The following is an 11,028-nucleotide window of genomic DNA, read 5'->3' on the forward strand; positions in this document are numbered from 1 at the left end:
CAGAAGACAAGCAGCTTTACTCCATGGAGTAGGAGTGGAGGGACCTGGAACCCATCTGGAGACTCCTATTTTCTCTTCCTCTCCTCCCAAACCCCATGTGAGGTAGTAGAGAAAGAATCCTTCTCTCTTCTTCTACTTCACTGTCTGCAGAATGATGTGGAGAACACCTGCTGGAGTTGAGCAGGTTCATTCAACATCCAAATAGTTGAAGTGATCTTCCAAGAAGCAGATCCAACTTTACAGCATCTCCAAGCTACTGGAGGTTACAAATTAAGGGGCTGAACATTTTATCTCTTCTTTTTGCACAAATCCAGAAAGTACATCCATCCTGGCTGAACAGAAAAGGTCATCTCCTCCATGGAGAAGACTAAGATTTCTTCAGAGAAATCAGGGTCAAGTCCTGTCCTCAACAAAGAAGACAAAGAGGGAGCAAAGAGCACTGGTGAGCACTACTCACTACTGCTCAAAGGGACATTTCTAATTTGTCTCTTTCCTCTTCCATTCTATCACCTTTTCCAAGCTTAAGAAAAGCTTAATAATTCACCCAAGGTGAATTATTTTCTAGGACAATACACTCACGGCAAAAATAAGATGGAGGTTATATACAAATGTTTGAATTTTATTTTTCTAAGATAAAGGAAATATAAAACATTTAATTTATTGACTTTGAAAATTAGCAGCAGAAACCTTTCATTATCAAATACAACCATTTAGACTTTATGATACTCTACTTTCTCCTCTGTGAAATAAGAATGAACACATTTCAGAATTATTGCGAAGTCAGAATATAATTTATTTGTATGGCCCAGCATGTGGCCTTTGGCACATAGTTCTGGTATATTTTATTATTTAATCTCATGGTTAATTAAGGTAAAAAACAGAAAGAAAAAAGGAAAGGATAAAGGAAGGTTAGATGGTGAGATAGGAGGAAAGAGAGAATTAGGGAGACAGTCATAGAGGAAAATAATGAAGGATAAAGAAGGAGACAGTCTGTTGAGATGAATGTGGTTAGGAAGCACAAGATCCTGAAAGAAATGTGCTTGAGGAGACAGGAGCGTCATGAGGGAAGGCTGGCTGGCCAGCTGCCAAGTGGCCTCAGAGGTGACACTTACCTTGGTGAATTAATCATGGTCCAGGATCGTAAACTTGACTTTAACAGCATTAAGAAAGAACCTATGTGTTGGAGGGTTGGAAAGTAGATCATAACTAACTCAGCTCTGATCCTGCTATCTGAGCCAAAGAACCAATGAATTAATACACAATGAGAAATGGAACTGCAAGGGAGTCAGAATTCTCACATTGCCATGTCCAGCAAATTCTTCCCTTGTAGGAAAAAACTTGCACAGGAAGCCAGTTTATGATGTGAAGGTTGCTTTGAGAGTTTAAGGGGAGACAGTTGGATGGTTTAAATATTTGATGGCATCAGGCTCTGATAGCCTTGTGCCTCCAAATTCCCAGTAGGGATAAACCTGCCAGGGGCACCTCAGTGACTGTACTAAGGGCTAGGGCTTGGAATGGGATCTGTCAACATATGTTTCTCTGACTTATTTTAAAATCTTAATTTCATTTCTGATGAGCACATTTTAAGATTGAAACAGCCCTTTTAAATTTAAATGACCAGGATAAACTCATAAAAATTTTATAAGTAAGGGTGCCTGGGTAGCTCAGTGGGTTAAGCCTCTGCCTTCTGCTCAGGTCATGATCCTGGGGTCTTGGGATTGAGGCATGCATCGGGCTCTCTGCTCAGTGGGGAGCCTGCTTCCTCCTCTCTCTCTGCCTCTCTGCCTACTTATGATCTCTCTCTCTCTCTCTCTGTCAAATAAATAAATAAATAAAATCTTTTTAAAAGTTGGGCTCTATAAAAATGAAGTTGTTTTAAAAAATATTTTATAAGTAAAAACTAAAGATATCCATAAAGATATCCAAAAGTAAAGATATACCATCCCCACGTAATCCCATTTCAAATTTTAAACCTGTTAACAGATTGATATGTACCCTTCCTGATCTTTTCTATGAACACACACACACACACACACACACAATTTTACAGAAAATGAATATAGTCGTTAGTGAGGTAAACACTGTTGATTACCCAATATCTTTTCCCTTTCATATTTTTCATTGCTGAGAAGGCCCCAATTTTGTTTGGATGTTCATAGTCCTTTTCTCAGAGAAGATGAGCCTCTTTTCAAGTTCAGGGATGAATAAAGATTGTTTTTGGCTAATCGTTGTCATCCCATTCCATTTGTCAGAGTTAGCATAGGCATGGGTATGTGATATAACCCTGGCCTTCTGAATTAGGGATTCTAGAAAAGGTTTTCTCTCCTAATAAAAAGAATTGCTTAGGGGCACCTGGGAGGTTCATTTGGTTAAGTGACTGCCTTCAGCTGGAGTCATGACCCAGGAGTCTTGGCCCCACATCGGGCCCCCTGCTCAGTGGGGAGTCTGCTTCTCCCTCTGACTCTCCCCTCTCTCTCTCAAAAAAAAAAAAAAATCTTTTTTTTTTTTTTAATTGCGTAACAGGCAACATCTCCCTTTTCCGTATGTCATGCCTGCCTCTGACACCTGAAGTTGCAGCAGCCGTCTTGACATGGTGAAGAGAGAGATCTCAATACTTTGGTAAGACTTTTCAGTTGTGGGGCGCCTGGGTGGCTCAGGGGGTTAAAGCCTCTGCCTTCAGCTCAGGTCATGATCCCAGGGTCCTGGGATCGAGCCCCACATCGGGCTCTCTGCTCAGCGGGGATCCTGCTTCCTCCTCTCTCTCTGCCTGCCTCTCTGCCTGCTTGTGATCGCTCTCTCTCCCTGTCAAATAAATAAATAAATAAATAATATCTTTAAAAAAAAAAAAAGATTTTTCAGTTGTATGTAGCTGGAAACCTAACCAAAACTGGCTTAAACAAAAATGATATTTTATTAGTTTTATTTACTCTATTTTATTAGAGTAACTGAATGAGGTTGATCTGCATACAAGAGCAATGATTAGCTTGGGATTGTGGTAGAGTATCAGCTAATCACCAAATTTGGATATTCTAAAAAGGAATGCAGTTGAGATCCTAGAACTAAAAAAATACAGTAACTGTATGTAACCCAATAGATGGATCTAACGTAAGATTAGACAGAACTAATTCTAGAGTTAACAAACTAGAAGATCAGTCAGTATAAAATATCCATACTGAAGTGCATAGAGAGAGAAAAGAATAGAAAATTATAGATAAGAGACTAGGAGACATACAGGACATGCTGAATAAGCCTAAATATATGGAATTAGAAAGACAGAAGAGAGAATGGGAAAGAAGCAATATCTGAAGAGACAGTAATTGAAAAATTTCTAAAACTGATGAAAGACATCAAGACATATATGCAAGAAGTGTCATCAATCCCGAGCAGGATTAATGCAAAGAAAATAACACCTAAACACCTCATAATAAAACTGCTATAAAAACCAAAGACAAAGCAAATAAAACCTAAAAGCAGCTTGAGTGAGAAAAAAATACACATTACCTTCAAAGGAAGAATATTAAGACTAACAACTGACTCCCCAGCATAAATGATAAAATCAAGAAAATGATAGAATAATATCTTTAAAGTGCTGAAAGAAAATATGGTTAATCTAAAATTCTATACCCAGTGAAAATATCCTTCAAAAATGAAAGAAAGATATATGTTTTCTAACAATCAAAACCTGAGAAAAAAATTTCATCCATAGAGCCACACTAAAAGAAATACTAAGGGGACTTTTTCAAGCAGAATGAAAATAGACCAAAAGGAAGCATGATTCTGCAGGAAGAAACAAAGAACAACAGAAAAAGATAAATATATGGGTAAAAGTAAATGAGCAATGACTGTATAAAGCAATAATATCTTGCAGAGTTTTAAGCATATGTAAAATTGAACCACACCACAGAAATAGTACACACTGGGGGAACAGGTGAATAGAGTTAAAGCATTTTAAGATCCTTGCATTGTTCAGGAAATGGTTTAAGAATTAATTTAAATTAAACTTTAACAAGTCAAGAATGCATGCTATAATCACCATGGTAATCATGGAAAAATAATAAATATATATATCACTAACAAGCTACTGTAGGAAAATAATGGAATAATAAAACCAATTCAAAAAAGTTTTTTAAAAGACTTTATTTATGGGGCACCTGGGTGGCTCAGTGGGTTAAGCCTCTGCCTTCAGCTCAGGTCGTGATCCCAGAGTCCTGGGATTGAGCCCCGCATCGGGCTCCCTGCTCAGCGGGGAGCCTGCTCCCCCCATTTCTCTCTGCCTGCCTCTCTGCCTACTTGTGATCTCTTTCTCTCTGTCGAATAAATAAATGAAATCTTAAAAAACATAAAAAACCAAAAGACTTTATTTATTTATTTGAGAGAGAGAGAGAGAGAGAGGGAAAGCTCAAGCAGGGGGAACAGCAAGCAGAGGAAGAGGGAGAAACAGGGTCCCTGCCAAGCAAAGAGCTGGATGGGATTTGGGGCTCAATCCCAAGACCCTGGGATCATGACCTGAGCCAAAGGCAGACACTTAACCAACTGAGCCACCTAGGTGCCCCTCAAAAAGGTTTAAAAGATGAGAGGAAAAAGGAACATAGAACATGTGGGAGAAAAAGAAAACAAATACTGTAATATCTTGAAACTCAAACATATAAATAGCTATTAAAGTAGCTATTACTTTTAGTAAAGTAGCTATTAATATTAAATAGCTATTACTTCACATAAGTGAAGTAAATACCCCTATTAAAAAACAAAAATTGTCAAATTGATTTTTAGAAAGCAACTCTATACTGCTACAAAAAAAAATTGTATATATAGGGGTTCCTGGGTGGCTGAGTTGGTTGGGCATTGGACTCTTGATTTTGGCTTTGGTCATGATCTAAAGATCATGAGATCGAGTCCCATGTTGGGCTCAATGTGGGGCATGGAGCCTGCTTGATAGTCTCTCTCTCCCTCTCCCTCTGACCCTGCACAACCCCCTCTCTAAACAAACTCTAAAACAAACAAACAAAACTCAAAAACAAAGAAATATTTTTAAAAAAGCTCTTACATATAAGGGTTTGGATATTTTAAAAGACATGTTATACAAGTGATAACTAAAAGACAATCAGTGAAGCAAAACTAATATTATACAAATTAGACTTTAAGGCAAAAAGCATTATTAGATGCTATGTAATGAATAAAATGTCAATAAACTAGGAAGATATAACAATTCTAAATTTGTTTACACCTAGTAACATAGCCTTAAAGTATTTAAAAGCACATCACACCACACTCCACATCTGCAGTATAAAACTGATTCTTGGGAATCCGAGAAAAGAGAATTAGGGCAAAAGAATGAACATGGAAGAAAAGCTGTACCCAGTGATAAGAACATAGCACAAGAGTATCACTAGGCATTATCAAAAATAGCCCAAACGTCCATCAACTGATGAATGGATAAAGAAGATGCTGTATATCTACAACGGAATATTACTCAGCCATCAAAAAGAATGAAATCTTGCCCTTTGCAACAATGTGGTTGGAGGTCGAGTATATTATGTTAAGCAAAGTAAGTCAGTCAGAGAAAGACAATGTATGTGATCACTCATATGTGGACTTTAAGAAAGAAAACAGATGAACTTACTGGAAGGCAGGGAAGAGGAAAAGGAGAGAGAGAAACAAACCATAAGCAACTCTTAATGATAGAGAACAAACTGACGGTTGATGGAGGAAGGTGGGTGAGGGATGGGCTGGATGGGTGTTGGGGATTAAGGAGGGCACTTGTGAGGAACACTGGGTGTTATATGTAAGTAATGAATCACTGAATTCTGCTCCAGAAAACAATATTGCACTGTATGTAAACTACCTAAAATTTAAAAAATAAAATGAATAAAAATAAAGATAAAGATAAATAGTAAAAAAAAAAAAAAAAGAGTATCACTTGGTGTAATTAACTGCTTGCTGCTGCAACAGATAAATCCCCCCAAATTCTGATGACCTAATTCAACAAATTTATTTTTAGCTTTCATTACATATTCAGTGTATCTTAGTGGGGATTCTGCTTCATTCCCAGTCTTCAGGGGGAAGAAACTGACAGAAGCTTTAACATGTTGACCCTGTAGAATTAGGACATGTGATGGGGAAGAGGAAGGTGTATAAGACACACAAAATTCTTTTTTTTTTTTTTTAAAGATTATTTATTTATTTATTTGACAGAGAGCACAAGTAGGCCATGAGGCAGGCAGAGAGAGAGGAAGGGAAGAAGGCTCCTTGCTGACCAGAGAGCCCAATGCGGGGCTCGATCTCAAGACCCTGGGATCATGACCTGAGCCAGAAGCAAAGGCTTTAGCCCACTGAGCCACCCAGGCGCCCCACAAAATTCTTTTTTTTTTTTTTAAATGTTTTATTTAGGGCGCCTGGGTGGCTCAGTGGGTAAAAACCTCTGTCTTCAGCTCAGGTCATGATCTCAGGTCCTGGGATCGAGGCCCGCATTGGGCTCTCTGCTCAGCGGGGGTTCTGCTCCCCCCGCCACCTCTCTCTGCCTGCCTCTGCATACTTGTGATCTCTCTCTGTCAAATAAATTTTTAAAAATCTTAAAAAATGTTTTATTTATATATTTGACACAGAGCACAAGTAGGAGGAGTAGGAGAGTGAGAAGCAGGCTTCTTGCTGAGCAGGCTGCCCGATGCGGGGCTCAATCCCAGGACCTGAGATCATGACCTGAGCTGAAGGCAGACGCTTAACTGACTAAACCACCCAGGTGCCCCAAGACACACAGAATTCTTAACTCTCTCAGCTCAGAAGTAACACAAGTCATTTCTGCTCAAAGATCATTGGCTGGGTCCATTCACATGGTTCTGTTCTTATTTCAAGGAGAATGAGAATTGTAGGGGAACACAAGGTATATTTGGTGGGCACACTATTTGTTATAGGAATTCCCCAGCTCCTTAGAGGAAAATACAGTCACCCCTTGAACATACTGGCATAAGGGATGCCAACCCCTGTACCACTGAAAATCTGTGTATAACTTTTGACCAGAAACTTAATAGCCTACTATTGACCAGAAGCCTTACCAATAACAAATTGTATTTTTTAAAGATTTATTTATTTATTTTAGAGAGGAGGGAGGGGCAGAGGGAAAGAGAGAAAGAGTCCCAAGCTGACTCCACACTGAGCATGGAGCCCATTGTAGGGCTTGAACCCACCACCCTGAGATCAGGACCTGAGTCAAAACCAAGAGTCAGATACTTAACTGAGTGCACCATCCAGGGGCCCTAACACAAACGGTTGATTAACATATTTTGTATGTTATATGTATTATATACTGTATTTTTTTCAATACAGTAAGCTAGAGGAAAGAAATGTTATTAAGAAAATCATAAGAGAAAATACATTTACAGAACTGTATTGTACTGATACTGTAAGTTTATGTTGTCTGTTTACAAGATGAATCATCTGTCAGTACCTGCATCCATATCCTATTATATGACATAAACACTGTAGATATGATATGTTTTACTAACATTAGACATGAAAAGATAATGTGAAAACGACATTCAGATTTATTTACGGGTAGAATGATTCATGCATTGATAATGAAGAAGCAGCAATACGATTGTTTTATGGTAGCCTAGTGTAATCAATATGATTGCTTCATGGTAGCCTAGCCTATACACTAATGAATGAATCACTACAAAATTTTTATGTCATACAGTATCACAGTCATTATTCGTAATACAGTATTAGACACACTGTTACATTTTTTAAAACACACATACCTATGATAGGCGGACACTCAGTTTTTCCAGTTGCAAGAGACAGAAAGGCATACTGTACAATAATGTAATTCTTTGAAAGCAAAGTTATAAAACAATGAGGAAAACGAACACGTTATTGATTGTATATTAAACATCACTGGTCATACGACTCCATAAGGATAGGCTATCCACTTCCACACAAGTCTTGCATGCAGGATTCTATGTGACAGATACTTAGGTGATGATGGTGACAACGACACAAAAATCAAGCATATGACTCCGTTCCAAAAACGTCTATGATAAGAGGGAGAGAAAAGACTCTCCTGTCTTACAGTTAATAGATATTCACACAAAGACACACACATGCACACAACAGATCAGCTTATTAACTATATAGCATGATGGTTATTTGTTATTTATGAAGTGGAAGTGAGTCATCATAAAGCTCTTCATCTTCATGGCCTTCATGTTGAGTAGGCTGGAGAGGAGGAGAGGAGGAGGGCTTGGTCTTGCTGTCTCAGAGGTGGCAGAAGTGGAAGGGGTGGAGGAAGTGGAATGGGATGCAGGGGAGATGGGAGCACTCTGTGCAACTTTGCAGAAATACGTAATCATTTCTGTCTAGCCCTTTTTTTTGCCTTTTCATGTCTCTAAAAATGTTTCTGAAGGGTGCTAATCCTTCTTCCACCATTCGCTTTGGTTCCAGTGCTGGGATTATAGAAAGATCCATGTCATGAAAGAAGTCAAAAGCTGTCTTGGATAATCGAGCCCTTCTGCCAGGTTGTCTAATGTCTGTTGTCTTTGGTACTGCTTCTTCTATGTCTTCCCCATTGTCTGGACCTGGTTCGGAAGTATTGATCTGGATCAAGTCATCTTCTGTTAGTTCTTCTGGTGTGGTGTCTTGAATTTCTCCAAGATCCATATGTTTAAATCCTTCGCCCATCACCTTTTTTGCCATATTCACAATCTTTTTTTTTTTTTAAGATTTTATTTATTTACTTGAAAGAGAGACTGAGAGAGAGCACAAGCAGGGGTAGAGGAGAGAGGGAGAAGCAGACTCCTTGCTGAGAAGGGAGCCTAATGCAGGGCTCGATCCGTGGACCCCAGGATCCTGACCTGAGTCAAAGGCAGATGCGTAACCTACTGAGCCACCCAGGCTCCCGTGCCATGTTCACAATCTTTTTCATGATTTCCTTGACTGGCTCTCGTAAATCTTGTGAAGTTATATAAAACATCTGGGCACAGTTTTCTCCACCAGGAATTTATTGTTTCAGGTTTGATGGCTTTCACAGATTTTCAATAACAGGGATGGCATCTGTAGTGGTGTAACCCCTTCCAGACTTTCATGGCATTCTCTTCCTTGGGGTTCTCTTCCATAGCACTAACAATTCTTTCTGTAGGGTACCATGTGTAATGAGCCTTAAAGGTCCTTATGACTCCCTGATGTAGAGGCTGAATACAAGATGTTGTGTTTGGGGGCAAGTACACCCCTTGGATGCCTTTGGCATTGAACTCAAGGGATTTGGGGTGGCCAGGGGCATTGTCCAATATCAAAAGAACTTCAAAAGGCAGTCCTACTGGCAAGACACTTCCTGACAATTCATCAATGAAACCAATCCAGAAAAAGTGTTCTCATTGCCCATGCCTTCTTATTGTACAATCAAAAGACTAGCAATCACAGTTTATCTTTTTCCTTCAAGGCTCAGGGGTTAGCAGCTTTATATAGGAAGGCAGTCCTGATCACAAACCTAACTGCATTTGCACAAAACGGTAGAGTTGACCTATCCCTTTCTGCCTCAAGTCCTGGCGCTTGCTTCTCTTTCTTACTAATAAATGTCCTTCGTGGATTTCCCCTTCCCCCAGAATAGGGCGCTTTCATCTACATTAAAAACCTGTTCAGACAGATACCGTTTCTTCTCAATGGTTTTCCTAATGGCATCTGGGAACTTGTCTGCTGCTTCTTGGTTGGCAGACGCTGCTTCTCCTTTTATCTTGACATTTTTAAAGCCAAACCTCTTCCTAAAATTATCAAACCATCCTTTGCTGGCATTAAATTCTCCAACTTAAGATCCTTTACCTTTCTTTTGCTTCAAGTTGTCATTTAATGACTTCACTTTTTTCAAATCATATTAGACTCTACAGGTACAACTTTCTTATAGCAATCCTGCACTCACATAAAAGCTGCATTTTTCAATATGAGATAAAAAGCTACTTTGCAAGAAATGCAAGGTTTTTGGGCTTGCTGGCACAGCTACAGTGACTGCTCCACAAATTTCCTTTCCTTTTTTTTTTTTTTAACAATAGTATTTACAGTGGATTCATTTATCTTGAAATGGAGGGCAACCATAGCGGCAGACCTCAATCTACGGTACATATCAAGCAATTCAACTTTTTTCTTGTAATGTCATGACTTTTCTTCTGGGGAACTCTCCCAGCATCACTAGTGGCTGGGCCCCCTAGTGATATTCAAAGTTTACAGTATTGCCCTAAACAGAAGAAATACACAAGAACCATCAGAGATCATTTTCTTTTTTTCATTTTTTTAATAATTTTTTTTTATTTGACAGACAGAGATCACAAGCATGCAGAGAGGCAGGCAGAGAGAGAGGAGGAAGCAGGCTCCCCGCTGAGCAGAGAGTCCGATGCGGGGCTCGATCCCAGGACCCTGGGATCATGACCTGAGCCAAAGGCAGAGTCTTTAACCCACTGAGCCACCGAGGTGCCCCCAGAGATCATTTTCTACTGCAATACCCAATATACTGGAGAGACCAATCTTACTCAGAGATGATTAGCATCAATCACATGTTGCTTTTTAAAACCTGAAGTAGAGTTGACACACAATGTTACATACGTTTCAGGTGTACAACATAACAGTTCCACAACTCTGTAGTTATGCTGTGCTCACCACAATGGTGGCTACCACCCATCACCATACAATGTTAATACAATACTATTAACTCTAATTCCCTATACTGTATCTTTCATCCCTTTGACTTATTCGTTCCATACCTGGAAGCCTCTATTTCCCACTCCCCTTTACACATTTTACCCATCCCCACCCCTCTTTCTCCTTGGGCAACCACGAGTTTATTCTACGATCACATGCTGTTTTAAGCAGATATTTGCAACACTTGGGCTCACTGCGACAGGAGGCAGCTACAAAATTATTGGGGTAGTACAGTATGCATACAGTTAATTTTATGCAGTTATGATTTATACTGTGTCTTTACCTTTGTTTACATTTCTCTGGTGTCACAAATGGTCTGTAAGTGTTTGTGTGAGTTTTGATTAGTTTTAA

The sequence above is a fragment of the Enhydra lutris genome, unplaced genomic scaffold, assembly GCF_002288905.1.
Source record: "Enhydra lutris kenyoni isolate GAN:26980312 unplaced genomic scaffold, ASM228890v2 scaffoldscaffold9, whole genome shotgun sequence".
NCBI classification, from domain to species: Eukaryota; Metazoa; Chordata; class Mammalia; order Carnivora; family Mustelidae; genus Enhydra; species Enhydra lutris.